General features: G+C 40.0%; 1 protein-coding gene across 1 annotated transcript in view; it reads right to left on the bottom strand.

The window, feature by feature from the left end:
* Positions 1-22132, bottom strand: part of BEGAIN (brain enriched guanylate kinase associated) — a 146344-nt gene that overhangs the window by 72838 nt on the left and 51374 nt on the right. The gene's annotated exons all lie outside the window — the stretch shown is intronic.

Genomic DNA, 22132 nt, shown 5'->3' on the forward strand with positions numbered 1-22132 from the left:
ATAAAAGTCTGCTTAAACAAATTTATGCCTTGTTGAAAAAGGGTCATCAAAATTCCTTCTGAGCACCATAGTGAGAACATGTTTAGCAGTGTTAATTGAATCTGGGCTGAGGTTCAAGTCCTGTATACCAGGTTTTGTGCTCATCTACCAGCAGCAGAACAATAGCTGCAAAATGTTTGCTGGGAAAGAAAAGCACAAAGAGAAGCAATAGGAACTAGCAATAGAAGCTATGAATAACACACAGCAAAAGCAGATCCTGAGTCCAGGAGAAGGACGAGGCAGGCAAATTAGCAATGAGAGCTGTTGCCCAACATTAGCACCAAGCAATGCTGGTAAGATTCAAAACAGTCTGTGCAGTCCTTAGTCAAGCAAATCCTCACTGAAGTCAAAGGTGGTTTTTCCTGAGTAAATTCTGAGTAAGGACTACAATATCTGGCCATGCAGAACACCTCATATAGTATTGCTTTATTCCTTTGCAATATCAGAAATACAACCCGACATTCCTGGAAAGACTAACACAATAAAAAAATCAGGATTTCCTCACACAAGTGTATGTATATTTATAAGCCAGATTCCTTGCATAAACTTTTCTTGTGGTCAGTGATCACTGAACATGCAGAAAATCCTACCCTCCAGTATTCACCATCAATTACTAGAGCTTGCTGCAAAGTAGGGACCTTCTGGGACATAAGCACATCTGTACATACATATTTCAGGAGTGCTACAGACAGCAGCACAGAATCTTAGTGTTTATGGGAAAGGATAATCCTGCTGAGGCTCTTGCCTCTGCTCTAAGTCTGCCCTGGGTCTGGCTTCCTGTCAAGGACTGCTGGCAGCAAGATGATGGTCTTTGAGACACCCTGAGGAAAAGCTGTAAGTGAATTCCAGCATGTTACTTCAGTTATGCCACTGAGTTGTACATAAGGAAAAAACATTTAAGTATCTTTTAATTTCTTCCACACTGGATTTGGATTTAGTATGTGAAGACACACGAGGAAGACATTAAAAACGTGAGGGTTCAAGTATTAAGTGTTGTCATCACATGAATTTGCAGCAATATCAACTTTGAAATAAAACTGGTGGTGAGAATAAATCTTTCCAGTGTAACACCTTGGTGCTGTTGGCTCTTCAGTGAATATTACTTTGGATTCTGTGTTTTTAACTGCTTTTTTGATGTTCTCAAACTGCAAATGTCATAATCAATAGGTGTGTACATATTTCATACACACAGTTCTGTTGCACTTCACTGTGCATTTTCATTCTCAGCTATGGATATTAGGAAAGCAGTCAGTTTTAGAAACGCAGTTATGGAAATGGTTTTTACCTGGCTCTCCATTTTGTATTTGCATACTTTTAGGTACAAAATTCCAAACTACTCCTAAAAATCACCTGAGCAATATTAATTTTGAAAAAACAAACAAACAACAAAAAAAAAACAAACGAAAAACCCAGCCATACAAAACAGGAAATTTAGCTGCAGGTTTTTCCAGAATGAGCTGAGGTTTTTCAAGTCAGTACATTTTGCATATTTCTCTGCACTTCACTAAGAAACCCTCTATAGATTTCAACAGAACGTGAAAATCCTGAGGTGGCTTAAATGAAAACATTAGGTTTTTCAAGCCTGCAAAATTAAATTTGGACTCCTGGTGCAAAGAAGCCATTTGAGCAATGAGAAATCTCTGCTGCCTTCATATCCATTATAAGTTCTCCTGCATGTAGTCTTAATTTAGCTCTACCTTTCACTGATATTTAGCAAGTGGCTTTGCTATAGGTAACCTTGACAAAATATTTAAGGCTGTGAGGTTTTGAGATCTTTTGACAGAGATGGGAGTGGTATAAATTTCACTTTAGCTGTTTGTTGAGTGTTTTTCCTGACATTGTTTTTGTAGTAAGTCACATGTAATTGCTCCATAAATGAGCTAAGACAGAGAAAAGCTCTCTTCTCTAAATGTGGTGGGTCTTTCAAAAGCTCCCCAAAGGGATTTAATAACATCCTGTCTCATATAATCAGCATCACTTGTAGTCTGTCTAATCCTATTCTCATATGCAAGGTCAAAAAATAATTAGTAATGGTAAGATTTATTTGCCTGATATTAAACCACAAAAATTAATTTGTTGGCCTCTGCAGTTTACTAGGGATATTGTTTTAACATTGGCAAATAAGAAATCAGCAAAACAGACAAACACTTTTGTCTAAAGCAACTGCAAATTTTAAAGGAAATGAAATGGGAGAAGCTGCCGGTTCTGTTACTCTGTTCCATTTCTGAAACAACAGTTGTAAGAAAATTTTAAGCATTGCAAATAAGAAACCAGCCTATTTAAAAAAATATTGTATAGTCATTCCAGATAATTAGTAGTTTACTACAGGAAAAATATCAGTCTTGAACAACCTGATGATTCAGCTTTTCAGATTATCAAATTTTAAAATTACTTTTTATTATGCCAAGGCATGATAAAGTAACTCATTTTTCTCTTCTTTCTCCAGAGCCTCGGTTATACTTCACTGATATGATTGACGCTGACTCCAGTGTCAAGTGAGATTGGAATTTGGGCACACTGTTTTAATAGTCTGTGTTTCCTTGTCTTGTCCTAGAACATGCAGTATGTTACTTCAAATATTGTCTGTGGCTCATCTGGCGATAATCACAGAGGAAGGATACTTACAGACATGTAGAGAATTTGAAAAAAAAACAAAACAAAACATGGATTTCTCAGTGAAACATGATCGACAGTGTCTAGAGAAGAACAGCTAACAGTTCATCGGTTTTGGTGCCAGAAGGTCATTGATCCACTGTGCCTGGAATAGACACATACAGACTGCTATGCCTATTTAAGAAACTAATTGATAAGGAAAAGGAATGCAATGCCCTTTATAGTCCCCTCTCCATATTCTACAGGTGGAGAATAACATTTTTTTCAGTTCTCTCTGTCACTGCAGCTGAAGAGGTGAGTGAGAATCTGTGAGAGAAGCCATCCCACAGATGTCAAGCTCAGTGCAGCAGGAGGGGCAGGAGGTGACCCAGGAGCTGGAGCTTGGGCAGCCAGGTGCAGCCCATGGTGAGAGAGTTGTGCCCCTGCTGTCTCCCAAGGGAGGGACTCCACACTGGAGCAGGGAGCATGAAGAATCCTCCCACTGAGGAGGAAGGAGTGGCAGAGACAACGAATGATCAACTGACCACAGCCCCTATTCCTGTCCTCCTGTGACACTTGAGGGGAGAAGATAGATGAGAGTGAAGGAGGGAGGGATGGTGGGAAGGTGTTTTAAGACTCAGATTTTATTTTCTTATTATTTTACTCTGATTTCATTGATGACAAACTGCTTTCCCCAGGCGGGGTCTGTTTAGCTCATGCTGGTGATTGGTGTGTGATCTCACAGCACTTGAGCTTTTCAGAATATTTTCTCTCTGTCCAGTTGAGAGGGGAAGTGGCAGGGCAGCTTTGGTGGGCACCTGGTGTCCAGCCAGGGTCAACCCACAACAGGAGAATCCACATGTCTATTTTACAAATTTCAAATACAAATATTAAAGGTTTTTCTGAAATGTGTTTTCAGAAGTTAGAGAATTTTGTGCTTGCTCCACTTCTGAGGGGAAGATTTAGTGAGTAGATTTAGGCAGTCTTTAAGCAAAAGTCACCCCAAAGCTTACACCTGTTAAAGGGAGAAGGACTTTCTGTAAAGCAGGTAAGAATGTATCCTGGTCTAAAGTCAGTGATTTTTAAGACATGAAGGTGATTTGAAAGTCACCCTTAAACTGGGTTGTGCTATTATGATTTCTGTTCTTGCCCAATTTAGCCCTATTTTACCCCACTATGAACAACTTAAGTGCAAGAAACGCTATTTTTGCTTCTATTAACACCATGAAGCTATTTTAAGGGCAGTCATTTTATAAATACTAATAACCTGAGATGAAACATTGACAGAGCAAGCTGGGAGAACCACAGGGACACCTTAGAACATACTGTCACGACTCTAGCTCTCCATCCTGTCCTCATCGAGAAGGCACGTGGCACTGATGCTGATTTAGCATCACAGACTTGCAAGATGCTGTCAGCTATGCTTTCCTTCTACCTACTTTCCTACCAGTCATGCCAGAGTAGGTAACTGGCTGTCATCTCCACAGAACAAAGGGTGAAGCTAATAAAAATGTCAAACCATCCATTTTTTTGTGAGGGGGTGGTAGTTCTATTCCTGGAGTTACTAGAACTATCCATGACCACACCATTAAATAGTGTAAAACTGCTGCAGGGACTGCAACAAAGTATCTTAATGAATATTTAAAATATAACTCCCTAGTTGAAAAACAGGGTCTTATGGAAGCATGCATCTCACCAGCTGGGATATTTTGGTGGGACTGGGCCAATGACTCTGCAGTGCAGACACAGATGCCAGCAGAGTGTGTGAGAGTATAATGTGGCTGGGAATGTCCTTGAAGCAGAAAATGGAGGACACATGTAATCAGTGAAGTTAATACTTATTTTATGACAGTATAGGAATACAGAGATGTTGCTCTGCCAGCTCAATTTGACACATTTTAGGAGAGGGTGTTCCTCTGAAAAAGGCTGCTGGTTTCCACACCTCTCAGTAACTTTCTGACCAGGCAAAAACCCCCACTTTTTGTTCACTCAACTTATTTATTGTCTTTTTTTAGCCTCATTCTTCTAAAAAGCTCCTGCCATGGTTTCTCTTCATCTCCAGCTTTGTCTATCAGTTCAGTCCCCAAATTAGATGTTTCTTGTATGGCCACCGGCTCCTCTTGGTGCATCACCTGCTTCTCCTGGTAAGAGATCACTTCCATGTTCCCTCTCAGGAAGCCAGACACTAAAAAAACTTTCACTAAGAGTTAGGGAGGAAGTCTTAGTCTTGAAACTCTAGGACCAAGAACACTTGACTGTGTTTGAACCTATGTGAGATCTAGTTTAGAAACTAATGCTTTTGCAATGCACAACTTCAAAGTTTACAAAAATCACAGAACTACAGAACGGTTTTGGTTGGAAGGGACCTTAAAGATCATCTAGTTTCAATTCCCCTGCCATGGTCTGGGACACCTTCCCCCAGATTAGGTTGCTCAAAAGCCCATTCTTCCTGGCCTTGAGCAATTCCAGGGATGAGGCATCCATAACTCCTTTGGACAACCTGAGCCTCACGACCCTCACAGCAAAGAATTTATTCCTAGTATTTTATCTAAATGCATGCTTTTCCAATTTAAAGCCATTCTTCCTTGTCCTATCAGTACCTGCCCTTCCCAAATGTCCCTCTCCAGCTCTCCTGTAAGCCCCCTTTAGGAACTGGAAGTCCTCCATGTCCTTCTCCTCGGAGCTGTTCTCAATCCATTCTCCGCCCGGCCTGTGTTTGTGCTTGGGGTTGCCCTCACCTGTATGCAGGACTTTGTTCTTGGCCTTGCTGTACCTCATGAGGTTTTGTCCCACATCCCACCTATGAGCCAGTCCAGGTGCCTCTGGAAGACATCCCTTCCCTCATGTGTGCCAACTCCACCGCGCAGCTTGGGGCAGTCAGCAAACGCACTGAGGGTGTGCTGAGTCCCACCACCCATGTCAATGGCAAAATGTGAAATAGTGTCTTCTTTATTAAACTGTGTCTTCTTTATTCCTCACAGAGCTATTTAACCTGGCCCCCTGTTAAGGCCAAACTACTGGCTGGAGGGTCTGGAATTCTTTTGTGCTGCTTTTCAGGTGACTTCCTGCTGACATGTGATCCCTCTTCAGGCTCTGTTAATGGCATTGACATCGAACTGGTAGGACTGCAATGGATTGAGATTTCCCTTTTCACCATCTTAGCAAGCCTATGCTAATTATAACACAAATTCATGACGCTCTGGAAAGCTCCTTGGAATATTTTAGGTACTAGGGGCAAAGCAAGTTGGTTGAGGTCTTCTTAATGAAGAAAGTAATTGGCTACTTTTTGTTTCCTGTGAGTAAACACACCTTTTTTTTTCCCCCTAGTTATATTTTTTGAAATAGATGAGGTATTTTAACACAGAAATGTGGCATACAACACTCCCATTGATGCAGTCAAAATTTTGCAAGAAATCTGCCAGTTGAAAATTTTGGGTGGTTTCAGTGATCAGTAATGCTGCTGGGCCATCACACCTCCCTTACCCACCTATTTACCCACCTATATTTGTCAAACCATGTGGATGGCCTTTTGTGAAGTAAACATGTATGAATATGCATACACATATGTATGTACATACTTTAAATCCACTATTTTCAGGAAATGCAGGAGGAAAATGGTGCATAAAGGCTTTGAACCGCCGTGCCTAAGCTATAAATAGGTGGATGAATAATTATTACTCTATTAGGGTTGACAGAGCAGTTGGGGTATACTGGAAATATTTGCAATGTTTAATTTTGTTTGTTGATGACTTCAAATAATTGTGTTGCCAAAATATAAATTATATTTCATTCAGATCCAAGGCAGTCAGTTCAATAGAGGTGTATGAACAAAATATATGGATTTATGACTAATGAATAAATGAACTTTCTGTATTCAAAATGCTAAGATGACTTACTCTCTGTATGATAACATAAGCTAATCAGTTTTCCATAAATTTCTAATTAACAACAGATTTAAGCTCTTAAAATATCTGTGGAAACAGCTTACATTTTTCCAAACTTTTGCCTTATAGCATTAATGAGGTACTTTAGCTTGTATATGAATATCCAATATTGGTTTTAATCTAGTGGGTTATTGCAACAAAATCCAGGATTGTGAAGCTTTGCATGCTTGGTGATCACTTTTCTTGGTATCACTGTGGCATTATATTGTGACTATATGACTTCACATTTTGTCAGTCTTTAAATGCATGAAATATCCTAATAGATCTGAAATTTAGTACCTGGCTGAGGACAATGTTACTGATTATTAGATTTGCATGAGAAAAAGAGGAACAGGTGCAGAAACACTCCCTACTGCAACTGCAGAAAAATATGATAGGAATTACTCATTCAGTATCTGCATGGAAATAATCATAAATTGTTAATAATATTTCATTTTGAGTCTCCTTGAGAAGCTGATCATCTGCATATTGTGAAAAACATCAGCTTTACTGTCCTACAACTTATAAACCATTGCTTTAAAATACAAATAGTCACTCTTTTAAGGGTTAGAGATCATCCTTGCAATATAATTCAATGACAGCTGATAGGTTACATACTGCTTAAATGCATTTTGTTATTTCCAGTGGGAAGCAATAGCCATAAATGGATTGTATAGGTGCCAAAATATACCTGTTTTTTTTAGGGCATTTCCATTGGAGCTATACCTGCTAGTGTGTTTCCTATGTCTCCTGAAGGGTCAGTATTAGCAGTGGCTCCCCAGTGCTGCCAGTGATAATACACAACAGCTTCTCTGAGACATTTATTTTTATGATGAGTTTTTGCAAAAAGGCAGGAAACATTTTTCATGAGGAATGGTTTTCTGCAGGCAGGAAAACAAATATCAGATTTACCTCAGGGCTGTTCTTTCCTCCACTTGCATTGAGTCCTTTTCTTCAACTAGCTGAATAAGGGTTGTTTCTAATGCAATTAAGACATCACAAATAATTTTCCCCCTACCTTTTCTCTATCAGAAATGTTTTGTTCCGGGGTCCCAGCAGCAGATCCATTTTCCCCACCCTTGTTTAATGGCATTACTCCAGGCAATCTTTACAACACTCCAGCTGCCCTCACTGAGTGCACTTGAAGCTTCGTTCAAATGTGGAGAACTTTATAGGGTAGCTGTCAGCAAGTATCAGGTTGAGAAGATTTCTGTGTCTATGTGTGACTTTTCATCAATCTTAAGGAGTTGAATTTGAAAAAGTATTTTGGTCTCCTAGTTTGGAATATTAAGATGCTTAAGGTATCTGCTGCATAAATTAGTAATATATTAAAAGCTGCCTTCTATATCCTCTATTGCTAGTGTAATTTTCCTTTTCTCCCATTTTTCAACAGTCTTCCTTGGAGCCTCTAACTTTGGGAGCTTTAGATTATCACTGACTCATTTTGTCATCTAGGAATGCACTATAGAAGAGGTCTTTTCTAAATATATGGATGTATTTACTGCATACATCAACTGTGCTTGTATTTCTATTTCATACCTTTTCCAAAATCTGCTGTGATGATTTTAAGTAGGGGGATGTGAATGTGTGAATAAAATCATACTGAATATAGAGTAGGATTATCTTTACTGAGAATAGAAGTTCTTTTGTGCAAAGACAGGTCTGTGATTTCAGAGTTCCAGCAAATCATGCCTGGTGCCTCCAGAGAATTTAATAATTAGAAGACATCCTTTTAAAATCACACACATTTTACATGGTGAGTAGAATAAGGCTAACACTTAAGACTGAAACATACCATACCACAAGGAGGTATCCTAAATTATATCTGGTGGCTCAGTAACTTTCATTTAGTGGCAGAATGCCGTGCTAAAATGGCTTATAGGCTAAAGATCTGTTTTCTAAGCAGCTCCAGTAAATTATGGTGTGAGGTGTTTCAGCAAGAAAAGGAATGTTTGCATGCTGGGGAAAGGGCAGCAATGTTTTTTGGGAACATTATGCAGAATTTCAGTCACCCTTTTTCAAGAGAGAAATTCAGTCTGGAACAGATGCACAGAAAAGGGTTTTTCTGAGAACCTGAGGCATCTTAGAAAACCATCTCAAAGTAAAGTTTGTCTAGACCACTCTAAAAAAAAGAAAAACTAAATGGGGATATAGCTGGTATTGTAAATGTAACCAGGAGGGGCAAAAACTATTTCCTCTAAAGAAAAGTGATGGCTTAAGAAGATACTGATCATGATTACATTTTCTATTGGAATTTTGAAGATTTCTAATAACTAAACATGGTTCTGAAACAGCCTTTCAATAAGCAGTAGATAAAGAACCACTTAGAAGATGCAGTATCTGGTTGCCTGTAAATACAGATCACTGTCCCCAAATGTCCAGGTTCCTAAACGTCTTTTTTCCTAAGCTGATTTTTCACAAAAATCCTATTGTCATTAGATATTTTCTAACAATGGAACTCAGCCCTTCAAGATGTCACTCCCTTCAGTAATTTGTACCTGTGGGAGAACAGAACCAGGCACCATATTAGTACTGCCAATGACTGGAGTCTGAAATGAAAAAAATGTCTTTAAAAAAACCAGTCCTACCATTCACAACGTGATGCAGCTAATGAATTTGTCATTTGATCTCCACTAGCAATGCATTTATCAATTCAACACTTTTATGTGTTTACCATAAAGAATGCTCTGCTACAGAGCAGTTGAATTTACAATTGAGAATACTATGATTACAGAGATAATATCTGGAGAAACATTCCCAGGAGATTCTTCCAGGCAGCTTAAAATCAATAGACATGATGACTATTTTACATCTCTTCAGATTTTGCTTCTGATTTGACTAATACAACCCTTATCTTTTACCCCTGAAGAGCACGGGTGCTTTCACTGTGGATAGATTTCTGTGTTCCTTTTGCTGAGAAAATTAAGCAGTGAGTGATCTGCTTCAGAAATCGGCTCACTGGAGAGTTGGTAAATATGCATGTAAACAACTGCCCGAGAGTATAATATGAGCTATTTTTATGTTACAGTTTGGTAGGCTAGAAGAAGGAATTAATTAAAACAAGAGAGATTAGACTTCAGAAACTGTTTTTCTGACTCTTCAGAAACCCAGACAAGGCCTCCTCTTCCACTTGGCACCATAGATTTAGATTATTTTTGCTGAATTCTGATTTTATTGAAGAATTTATTCAACAGTGACCGTACCTCTGGTAAAATAATTCAGTGAAATGGCCTGGGCCAGCTGGCATGAAGTTTATCCGTTGTATATCCATGCAGGTTGTCTCAGTCCATCTTGCCCTCTGTGGGGCTATTTGAATTGATTCTTTCTAGTTTTACGTGCCTTCCATTACACAGGACAGGTTTTTCTGTTGTCTTAGGGTACACTACATTCATTTTGCAGGCATTTCTCTAGGCCAGGCACTGTTATATTGGACCCTTGGGTATGTCAAATAAACACTACAGATCCTAGGATAGAGACAATCAGCTCACTTTTCTGTTGCTTGACTTGCTCTCCTACCCTTTTCCTTCTTCTTCATTTAAAGTATGAGTTTATTGAGGGAGGAGAAATCTCTTAGGATCATGGGACAGCAACATGCACTATAATGAATCCTTATCTCAGGATGGGACCTCAAGCATAAAGAGAAATGCTGAGAGGAAAATCCTGATGGGGGTCACTTGACTGGAGGATCTTTTGAGAAAACAAGAAAAAGACCAAAAAAGCATCCAAGGGATGGCAGCCCTAAGGGGTGTTAAAAACACCCCACTTCTCTCGGATCTGTTCAGTGCTATATTTCAGAGTAGCTAATGGGAAAACTTCAAAATTATTTCATTATCCTGCATACCTTTTTAAACCAGACAAATATCAGTGAAACATCTGGATCCAGAATAATGCAGGAAACAGAGCTGACTCAGAGGCAAAGAAAATGCAGAATTTCACTAGTCTGTGGATGTGAACTAGTGAGGGAGGTGACAGGGCTGTGAAGAAGGTGGCGTGGTGCTCCTGCTTGTGCCAGGACAAAGGGCCATGACCACTGCTGCTTGCAAGAAGGATGAGCAAGAGTTTTTAGTCTTGCTGCTTGCCCCTCAGAGTGCCAGTAGTAGTGGTCATTTGGCAGTAGCAGTGCAGACCTCTGCCGAAGAAAAGCGGGCAGCTGCCCCAGCAACTGCATGCCTTGTCTGTGTCTAAAGCTGGCTCTGAAAAACCCATTCCATTTTTTCAGGGCTTGAAACATGTACTATACCTGGGTACAAGGGTACCTGGTACATGCGTACAAGGCCCATGCTACGTTTTGAAAGTGCTTTGGGGAAAAAAGGGCACCGCAAAACAAAATTGGCAGGTGTGAGCAATCAGAGCACAATTAAATATATTATGCATGGAATGCATTATCTACTTTAAAAAAAATGTCTTAGATATTGTGGAACATGCCTCTTTTAGCAATTAAAAGATGTATATGTTCAGGTGAGTCTTATTAATGCCTGGCTAACTCCTGTCATGTGCTTCTTCAAACTTTCTCTTGCCAGAACAGGCTGTGTGACAGAAACAGACTCAGTTTTCATCCAGATGTACATCAGTGAGTCAGGGGCATGAGACTGCTTTATTCAGCCTAGACAATGTCTGACTAGGATAACACCTAACTAATGGATACTGTTAAAACTAGAGAAACAAAAATGCAGAAGTTGCAATGTTGAGAATCTGATCACACCAAATACACCTCTCAAAGTGAGGTTTTTGAGCACTAAAGGTGGGACAGGCTCAGAAGCAATACTTGGCTGAACTGTAGGTCCTGTTTTCAAGCCATGAGTACAGAAAAATTATTCTCTAACCAGTTTCACAGACACACAGAATTTGGGGTTCTGGAGTGCCCTGGGAGGTTGTGCAGACACTGATCTGCCTGAGGACAAGTGGCCAGGCTCCCCAGCACTACTGGGATTTCTCTGCAGGGCAAGAGGTACAGCTCCTTGGTGGAGCTTGACCCATTCATGATGCTTCAAATCCCCCTACCCCACAGGGATGGGCAGTATAGAGTTAGCAAGGAGCTCAGCAGCTGTGATTTTGTATTTTAAAAACCCAGTGGTAGTGGTGTATATCCCACACTTTCAGTGAATTGAACAGGGAGCACTGCTTTATTTCAAATTGAAGACCTTAGTCTTGTTTCTACTCTTTGTCAGGATATACACTTGCTATCTCTCCTTTTACTAGCTATACTGTATTTCTCTCTTCAGCTGTTTAAGGACTCTGGGTGCCTTTCTCAGGAGGTCTGAAAATCCCCTCTGGACCCAGGGATCAGTTCTAGAAGCAGTGCCATGCCTCTACTTTGTGCCCAGAATATGATTTGGCTCAGGCAGCAGAAAAAGCAAGCATGTTTACTTTACGTGTAGTACACTAATGATAACTGGGCTGTGCAAGCAATTCAAATTTTAACACATTCCTTTGGACTTGGATGCCAAGTGCATTAACTGATGGTTAATTGGGCCTGAGGTTTGCAACAGTGTTAGCTTGTTATGGTACAAACATGGAAACCAGAAGGTCTGATCTGGGAGCTGGTCCCCTCAAACAAGAAAACCCAACATATACAGGAAGCCAGAAAAGCAGAATTTCCAGTCTGGTATTGGGGCCAGGATACAGAGAAAGCTGGTTCCTGCTTGTGCAAGCCTTACCGGTCATAGGCAATTAGAGTCAAATTACCATCTCAGTCTAAGGGTAACATTCTAATACCTCCCTGAAGGTTACTGAAACTCTGGGGCAGTCCTCAAGGAGTTGGAAGACTATCATGTGGCCCGTTCAGCCAAATCTTTTAGGGCTGCAGATGTCAAGTGAGCCTGGAAATAGCAGATTGTACTTGCTTTGCTGTCATGTAATTTTAGAGTCTAACTCTCCCCTGGTCCCTGCTAAAAGGTATCATCATCTCCTTTGCCAGAAATGTGCTACTCCTTAGTAGCTGAGTAATGGGGTTATCTCTGCAAAATAACAGCTTTAGGATCCTGCCAGCTCCAGGCCAGAGCTGCAGCCTCTTGGCTTCTCAAGTATAAAAGTTATTGCATTAAAGCGGGGTAGATGAAAGGATTGTCTCTTGCTTGACTTTTGAATTAGGATAAGCATCAAGCCTGATAAACAGTCACCACAGCTGAGCTAATGCAAATGCCAGGAGTTGGGAAGCACTCGATGATGAGGTAAGCAGTCCCCCCCAGCCCCCATCTGCTGGGTGGTATTTGCAGAAGCTGGTGACTACTTAATAATGTTATGGTCTTCAAGGGACCTCTGGGAATGTGAGATGAGAGAGGAAGTGTTTGTGGGAGAAAGAAGCACTAAATAAAGATAGCGCATGTGAGAAAACAGCAAGTCCTCAATTATTAAGATAGTTTATTCAGAACGGTTTGTGTTTTGTTTTCGATCTGACATGTTCTTGCTTTATAGAAAGAGAATTTTGGGAGCTGAAAGGCTACCTCCCCTCAGCTTCACTAGTCTTGCTTGTAGATTGGTCATTCCTAACATACCTTTGATTTCCTTTGCATGGTGAGAACTGAGTACAAAATTGAGAGGTTTAACTTTCTCAGGTCCTTATATTGCATTTGTGCAGAACAAGACTGCAGAAAGGACTGGAATTTCTGTACTGCCTGAGCAGTAGACATTCTGCAGGACGGCTGACAACCTTGACCATCAGCAGAGCTTGCTCTAACTTGCTGCTAACCCCTGCACTATTGCAACTAGTAAGCATCTGAGCTCTTGGTATTAGAATGCAGAATTTTTTTACAGTGTTTTTTTCTGCTTTTTTTTGCCTCTGAGCATAAACAGTGTGTTTCATTACTTATTTCAGCAGCTGCTAGTCACTTTCTCTCAATCTATGGTCTTTCAGACAGAAACTGTATTCCTCCATCGCTACTGGAAGACTTAGGCTTGATCCTGGCAGCTGCATTACACTTTTAGATGAGCAATCTTCTTGAATACTTACAGGAATATCCAGTTATAGCTTGTTCTAACAGAATCCTTCTTTTCTCACTCTCTTTCCCCTTTGCAAAGTGTATTTTGGCATGATCCCTCAACTTCCTACTGGCAAGTACCTCTTTGCTGAAAAGTGACATCCTTTCACGGTCTAATGCCCAGTATCTTGTTCCTGTCTTGTTTACATGTAATCCACTTTTAACAGCTCCAGACATCTTGGCAGGAGGGCCAAAGCACAGTCACTAGCTGTGTTTCTTGGCCTTTCTCTGATAAGACTTAGACTTGTTCTGTTCCCTATGGACCCTCTGATGAGTAGGGAAGGGGAATTTAAAATCCTGTTTTTCTTCCTTGCTGTGTTCCTGTGCAACAGGAATGGCAGCTCCTGCACTCTGGGGAATAGAGACAAGCTAAACTGTTTGGATAGCAAGAGGGTGGAAGGGTATGGGGCCAGCAGTGTCCCGTGTCTGCATTACTGGCTGACATCTGGGAGAGCTCTGTAGGAGTCTAGCAATAAAACTCTACAATTTCTCTTTATTGGGCTTTGTCTCGAAGACACATTTTGATACCTTAGGATTAGTTTTTGCCCTGGTGTAGTTAATATTGAAGAGCCAATGGGAATTTGGGGCTTCTGCTTTAATTTAATGTAAATTCTCTGGCCAAACCTGTGGCCAAAGTTAAACTTTAATGGTAATATTTTATTACATGACAGGATTTTTATGCTGTTAGATGATTGCTTACTAATCGATTATGTATTTATAACAGGGGCAGAGCCATGATCTGCTACCTTCTGACTTCTGAAGACTAATCCAGGCAGATGATCAGAACTTTCACATATTAGAAAATTCTGACAGTTGGCCCTTTTTGATTGTTTTTCACTCTCCATATATTTCAGAGCCACTGCAACCAACCATTTGTCTGGGACAATGATACTGAGATAAGACTATAGAAATGAGAAACTGATGAATAAAAAGAGAAAAATTTAAGGTTAGCTAGTGATATGTTCAGCTAGCACATTTCTGGTTTATAGCATGAGTCATGAAGAGTTAGTACACTGAGTATCAGTATTAAAAGTGAGAATAGATCGCTAAAACCAATGTGAGTCCTGTGCAGCCTGTAGAAAGCTGTATGGCCACTTCAAACTTTGCTAGATGCTTCATTAAGTGTTAAGGAAAAGAAAATAAACAAATAATTTCCATTTTGTAAGGGTTTCACATCCTGGTGTGAAAAGGCCTTTCAATTCCGTCAAGTCTTGCTTTTTGATTAACTCCCATGGGTAGTGTAAAAGTATTAATAGATTTTTCTCCTCACCATACAGATGTTCAATCACAAGCTTTTTCCAATTCTCCACTATTTTAGAGGACAATAATTAATTGAAACCGTTCGTAGCAAGTTGATGTCAATCTGATTACAATTAAGCATACATTCCATTTCCATTTTCCACTTTCAAATGAAGTTGAATGATGGCAGTACAAGTCAGAGAAAGGATCTAAAATAATCTGAGGTCTCTCTAGATTTCTATGAATACAAAGTTCACACTTCTATGGTAGGCAGCAATTTTTTGTACGTATCCAAACACTTTTCTGTTCATTTGTACCTGACAAGGTAAATGAGCAATAGAAGTGAAAAATGAAAAGTAGATGCAAAGCAAATGCTGTTGTCTGGATTTATTGAGCCCAGCTGATGGTGTTGAAATTATTTTTTCTTATTTTTATAGTAATTCATTTTGTTCAGGCCTGCTAGTGTATGTCAAACACAACATAAATGAATAAAAAAACCACAACTTTTCTTATTCATACATGAATAAAGAAATAAGCCTTATGTGTCAATAAAAACAATGTACTCTAAAATCAGTGCATCTGCTGCGGCTCAAAATAATAGAGAACAATTTGTTTCCTTTTATGTAAATTCAATTTAACTATCAATAAGAAATATAGCAGCTTTTATTTAAAATGGACAGTCCCACTAATTTAGAAGATGGAAAAACGTGGGTAGCTTCAGGAAAGACAAATAAGGAGCTGGCAGGTGGAGCATCCCTGTAGCGGGGAGGTAGAACACAGAAATGTTCTTGGGGTATGCTCCCAGCAGCACATATGGCAACCAAGTCCAGCCTGTGATGATGGCAATGGGCCATGGGAATACTTTCCTTGGAGGCTTTGACTTGCAGGTCACCTGGTAAAGATAACAGGGAATGACTCCAAGGAAAGGAAACTCACTCCCACCATTGATTTTCTGTAGCATTTTCTGGGGACAGTCAGAAAAGTTCTTGAGATATACCATTAGGATTTCAACAGGCTGCAGAAGGAAGTGCCTGAGAGAGCTCCTGAGCAAGCTATTGGCAGCCTGCACTGCTCCAGATGAACTGGCATGGGGGAAGGTCAGAGTAATCCCCATTTGGAGAGCCTGGACTGAGGCAGAAAGGTTAATGGGTGGAAGACAGGATACAGAGGGAGAAACAGAGTACACACTTCTTTCTCCAGTGATTTGCCAGGTACTCGTGCCTCCTTAGACATCACAGCTGGGATGTTTCTTGCCTGGGGAAGCTGTATCCTCACCTTTCATTTGCAGCCTGGGAAAGGAGCAGTGGGTGAGCTCTGCCAGTCACTCCATCCCTCCTAAAACAGAGACTTCTACCCCTGATGAGCCTGACACAGTCAGTAAACCCCAAGGTTGCCTTACAGAGAAACTTCAGGATGAACCCTCAACAAAGAGCTGACACTGCTGAACCCTCAGTTACTTGTACCAGGCATCTCTTGGCTAGTGGCATTTCATACTGTCTTTAAAGACTGTGTTATGAGTTTAGGCTTTTTCTTCTCATTCCATTTTTTTAGTGTGACTGGAAGTACTGAGAAAAATCTGAGATAGAGATATTTTAAGTATCTGCAGGCTTGGAACAATAACTCTACAGTGAAGCATCACTGGTGCGAAATACTCCAGTATACTAATTCAGATGTTAAGCTGTGCTAGAACTTGAGTACTTAAGGTTAGGGTGATGTGCAGAACCTTGGATAAAATCTGTGGGTTTAATACTGGAGACTGGCAGACTGAAAATAATTGTGGTACATGCCAGACATGAAAGTTTTAATTAAATAATGTACTTTGGACCTTTTATTTTTCCATTTTATTTGCTTTTTTTACTCCATTTGGAAACTGTACTTGTGTCATAGTGTTGGCAAAGAAACCTCTGTATTTAACAAGATTGATGCAGTGTTGCTGGTTCTCTCCTGTGGCCCTGAAGCACTTTGGATGTTTGCAAATGCCAAATGAGCCACATGAAACACTTGCAGGTACATGCTGTGGCAAACAGGCTGCAAACACCATATTTGGGCCAAATTAGCACTTCCGTGTTGGCCAGTGAATAAGTACATTGCTGCTATTAAAAAATCCACAGTACAGTGTGTTTACCTATTTTCATTGATAGGAGAATCTTGTATTCATTGAGGAACAGATTACGGCCACTTCTGCATAATAATTTATAGCAGAAATATAAATTCATGCTATAAGCAGAGTGTGCCTCATTCTTGTACTTTACAAATGAGATACACTGTCACAGGAATTATTTGCAGAATGAAAGAAGGGTAACTAATTTTTCCAATCTCTGCCATCTTTGACATTTCAGAACCAAAGTAAGGAAGACAAATATTTGGACCCTAAATTATGAGTGCCTTCTGATGTGCTATTTTACCAAAAATGAAGCACAGCTGTGAATGTGCAATGGACACTCAGTAGTGAATTAGGCACTGCTATCAGTGCTAAAGGTAAATGGCTTATTGCCTTCATCTCCATTTTCTTATTGCTCACGGGCAAATAATCATCATGCTTGAAGGTAAATCAGATCTGTCTTTTATGGTGCAGTGTGAATAGACTGTGGGCTATACATTTTATCTCCCTCTGGGCTAGATTATCTGCCCTCCAATGCTGTTAGGCCACTGCACTTTTTATACCTTTTCCTCTTCCTTCAGCTTCTCACCTAATCAAATCTCACAGAAAATCTAAACAGTAAACAAGTCACAAAGAAACAGTTAAAGAAGATATCACAAATTTTATGGTAACGCAAGACTGAAATATGTACTTTGGGCCACAGGGATGTGCTCCCTATTGTGTTCTATAATCCATTTAACCAACTGATTTGTGAGGTTTGGCTACTAAGGAAAGAAATTGCAGAAATCCAACAGAAGGGAACACAAGGACAACCTGCAAGAGCACCCTAATACCTTAGGGGTGAGGTTAGAGGGGACTGAGGAGGTCAGGACTAGGCTTGGTCAAGGCTGACCAAGAGATATCTGAGATGAACACTTTTGCTCTGTTTCTATCTCAGGGACTGATTTCTTCTTGAACTCTGGATGTTTTTGCTCTTGTCACTAAAGCTGTTTCATATTTTCAGTAAAGACTGGATAGTTATTTTGGTAGTTTTTTAAACAGGACTTGCTGATAGCTGCTGTTGGCACCCTGCTCCCTCTGTTATCCCAAAGAACGGTGTGTTTGTTCATTGTTCCCAAATTCAGAGCACCTTTACCACCACACTAACAATGCAATGAGGTTTTTAATACCTTGTTTCTCCCAGGAAAGATGAAAGCACTGAGGCAGAAACACACAGGCTCAAAATGAAGTGTCAGAGCTAAGATTCTACTGCCCATGAACTCTCTTGTGCAATGGTGGTGTGCCCCTTGCCCCAGGTGCCCGTGGTTTTGACATGTATGCAGGCAAGGCCTAGGGAGGTGTCTGTGAAATCAAAAAGATTTCAGCAGAAGTAATTTCTCTGAAGCATGTTTCCTGCATAAATATCTGTGTGGTCCCCAAGAAGAGAAAGATCCATCCCTTGACTTAAGCTAAAGTGGTTCCAAGGAAGAAGCCTGCTCTTCCTTGTAGCAGAAACATATGCGTTGTAAATGTCAAATCACTGCAAGATTTGTGTTTTGATGTCGTTTGTAGCACAGGCTACAACTATTTTTCATTCAAATAATACATCTTGGCTGGGAAGCTGATAAGTAGTCTCTGAGATTTAGTTATCTTTTTTTTCTACCTTTCAGATACTTTCTGTGTGACTTAATCCCTTCCACTCCCAAGAAAAAGCTTTGATCTTCTCATGTATTCTTATGAGCTGCACCAAATAATCTCAAATAGATTTTTGGTGTTGTGACCTTTGCTAGTGTTAAATTCCCTGCCTTTGCTGGTCAAGTGAAGGCCTCCAGGGCAGGTTCAAACTTTTGACAGTGGATGGCTGTACTTTGCTCTGGGTCACACAGCTTGCCTTCTCACAATTCAGTCACACAGCTCTCCTTCCTCTTGGTGCCACTGATTTTTTTTTCCATGGTTGCTTTCTGATGTTCATTAAGTTTTGGTTTTAATAGTTCCTTTCATCTTCTGGCAGGAGTTTTTACAGTGCTAAAGCCAAGTAACCTCTTTTCCTCTTGTAGGCTGAGCCCAGGAATTAGATGTTCACAGACTGAAACTGTTCAACTTTGCATGTTGGGGAAACAGCATTTTTGTGACGTCAAAAAGTGGAAGAGAATCTTCATTAAACAAAATTAAAACCAAGGGCCTACATCCTCCAAATCAGCCTGAAATATGCTGCCTGGGCTCATGGGATCTTGAACAGGGATTTTAAGCTTTCCTTACAGTACTGAATGAATATTAAGATTTTTTAGGAAGAGATTAAGGCCTATGGCTTTCCAAATAAATGCTTCTTACAAACTGAAATGAATATTAAAAAAAGCCTTATCGTGAGAAGAGGGTAAGAAGGCACAGTGATGGACAGGCTGATTACCCTCTGCTGAACGACCTATTGATCGGGCAGTGCATCCAGTTCAGCATGTTTAATCATTTTCCACTTTACACAGGCTGCTTTATTGCCCTGAGTTGGCACAGTTCTTGCCTGCACACCAGGGTGATGGAATACAAGCAAAGGGTTCTGAGCAATTCTTGAACTTGAAGAAACAACATGTACTACAAGTAATAATCTGTTCTGTACTGGGTAGGTGTGTACAGCTTGGTAGTATTGGTTTTCTTTATTTGTTTGTTTGGTTGGTTTCAACTTTATTTTTTTAGTATCAGACACCTAAACACTGTGCCTGAAACCACGCTGTTCACATCCTTTTATAAAATATGACTGTCATCTATTTACTAGTAGTAATGGCAGTGCCTCAGCAGTGCTAGCAGAGACGATTAGAGAAGATGTCTGTGTTAATATGATAAATGCAACTGTTCAATTTCAAGCAAAAAATAATTTTACTCAACAGCATTTCACACATCAATTAATTTTCTCTCTTGCTCCAAGGTGTAGCTAATCTATGCATTTGCAGCACAACTATTACTGCACTATTTAGACATTTTCAGGTTTGGTGTTTAGAAGGGTTTGATATTCATTTAACTAATTGGGGAAAATAAAGACTATCCAGTTCCATAAATAACAAAAATGAAGAGTAACCATGTTATTCTGAAGTACTAGATGGCCTAGGTTACAATTGATTTCTACACAAACATTAATTATACTCTGTGCTTCCTGCTGAGTAACTGTGTTCAATAAAAATAGTTCCCTACAAGTCAGTGCAAGCTGTCATTTCAGCGAGTATGTAAGGGTTTGTAATGGGCTGAAATGTGCACCCTGATGTTTAATACAAGTGGCTTCCACAACTCTGTTTCATTTTAGGCTCTGAGAAAAGACTTCTGAACATTCCCAGGAAATAGGGGCCTGGCCTTCCTGATTTTTTGGAAACAACAGTGATGCTTTACTTGCAGATGGGAAATAATTTTCCCCTGGGCAGTGGCTCTCAAAGGTTTGTTTCTTCCTCTCCCATGTAAATAAACACCATATTTCATGCATGAACATAAGGATATGAAGAAATCCAACCCTGGATGTGCAGACATAAAATTGCTCACGCAGATGTCCATGGCTACCAGTACAAGTATGGAATCTACACAGGAGAAGTGAGTCTGTGTGCATGTTCATGTCTGCCTACCTCTGTCCACAGCTTAAAATTCCTCAAGGAAAATAAGGAACTTGTCCCACTCATTTTGTCATTTCTGTATAGAAACACATTTTCTGGTAAATGCTTTTCTTTAAACAAAATAGAGTTGCAGACACTTATAACTGATTGAGCTCAGTGCTTATCAGAAATTATTCTGCTGGATGGCATCTGTGACAGGGGTGAAACATAAATACTTCTGTCCTTTAATTGAACCATGTAAAAGGAAAAAAATACTGAAATTAAATACATCTGCAGTAGATACAGATGTTGTCCTTTAAAATCCCGTTCCATCCAATGGGAATTTCAGTGCATAAAGGACATAGACTGGGAATGTGTAGAGTCATAGAAAAAATTATGTTGAAATGTGCTTCTGAAGGTCATGTGGTCAAACCCCTTGTTCAAACAGATTCAGTCAGACCAGGATTCCTAGGGCCTTGCTGAGTCAAATTCTGAATATCTTTAAGGATATGGATTTCATAATCTCTCTGAGCATTCTACATTACTCTTCCTCTCTCCTGTTGTCTGGTCTCAGACCATTGATACAACCAGACTTAAATTTGACCAAAATGCACACCAAGAAAAATGTTCCATTTAGGGAAAATCAAAACCCGTGGCACCGCAAAATTTTTGTCTGTTAGGAAAATCATTAGTGAGAACTGGTGAAGGGGGGAGAGGATTTGATAGCAAAGCACTGAATCTGTTAGAGAATTTCACACTCTCAGGGTTGCCTTGCAATTTCTAGTGGAAATTTTTAGTGGAGTAATTCTTGCTCAGCCTTTTGTGTAGACATAGAATCTTAGAACAGTTTGGTTGGGATGGGATAGTTAAAGGTCATCTAATCCAACCAAAGTTCCTATCCAATGGGTAGGAGCATCTTCAACTGGATCAGATTGTCCAGAGCCCCATCCAACTTGACCTAGAATGTTTCCATGGATGGGATGTCTACCACCTCTCTGGGCAACCTCTGCCAATGTTTCACCAACCTACTTGTAAAAAGAAAGAAGATATAAAAAAATTCCTTTAAGGAACATTTTTTTTTTAGCCTAAATATACCCTCTATTAACTTAAAACCATTTCCTCTTGTCTTCTCACAACTAATCTTACTAAACAGTGTGTCCCCTTCTTCCTTATAAGCCTCCTTTAATTGCTGGAAAACTGTAATAAAGTCTCCCTGGAGCCTTCTCTTTTCCAGGTTGAGCAAACCCAGCTCTCTCAGCATTTCCCTCTCCAAGAGGAGATGCTCAGCCTATGACTAATTGAACAGATTCAGCCCTCCAAAACAGTTTCTGGTGTTAAGATTGCTTCTTGTTTTCTCCACTGACATTATTAATAGTTTTGGCCTGGCTGATGGCTCTTTTTTCCTGCTGAAGAAAGGGGGGCAGCTCTCTTATCGTGGGACCTTGGTGCAGTTGGCCATCCCATTGCACAACAGAGGTAATTTCTAGGATCTGACTATACAGACATTGATGGTGGCACTACTAGAATGGGAATCAGAAAAAAAATCAATGTATGCTTGTCCTCTCAGTGCCTTTAATAGCTGCTCTACAGTGAAAGGTTGGGCATCCTTACTTTTTCATTTAATGTAAAACCTCTTCACTGAACTCAATATAACTACACAGAACTAAGGAGAAGGCATGTCTGTAACCTGCAGTAGAAAATCTAGTTTAGTCTTTT

The sequence above is a fragment of the Cinclus cinclus genome, chromosome 6 (genome assembly GCF_963662255.1).
Source record: "Cinclus cinclus chromosome 6, bCinCin1.1, whole genome shotgun sequence".
In the NCBI taxonomy this organism is placed as follows: domain Eukaryota; kingdom Metazoa; phylum Chordata; class Aves; order Passeriformes; family Cinclidae; genus Cinclus; species Cinclus cinclus.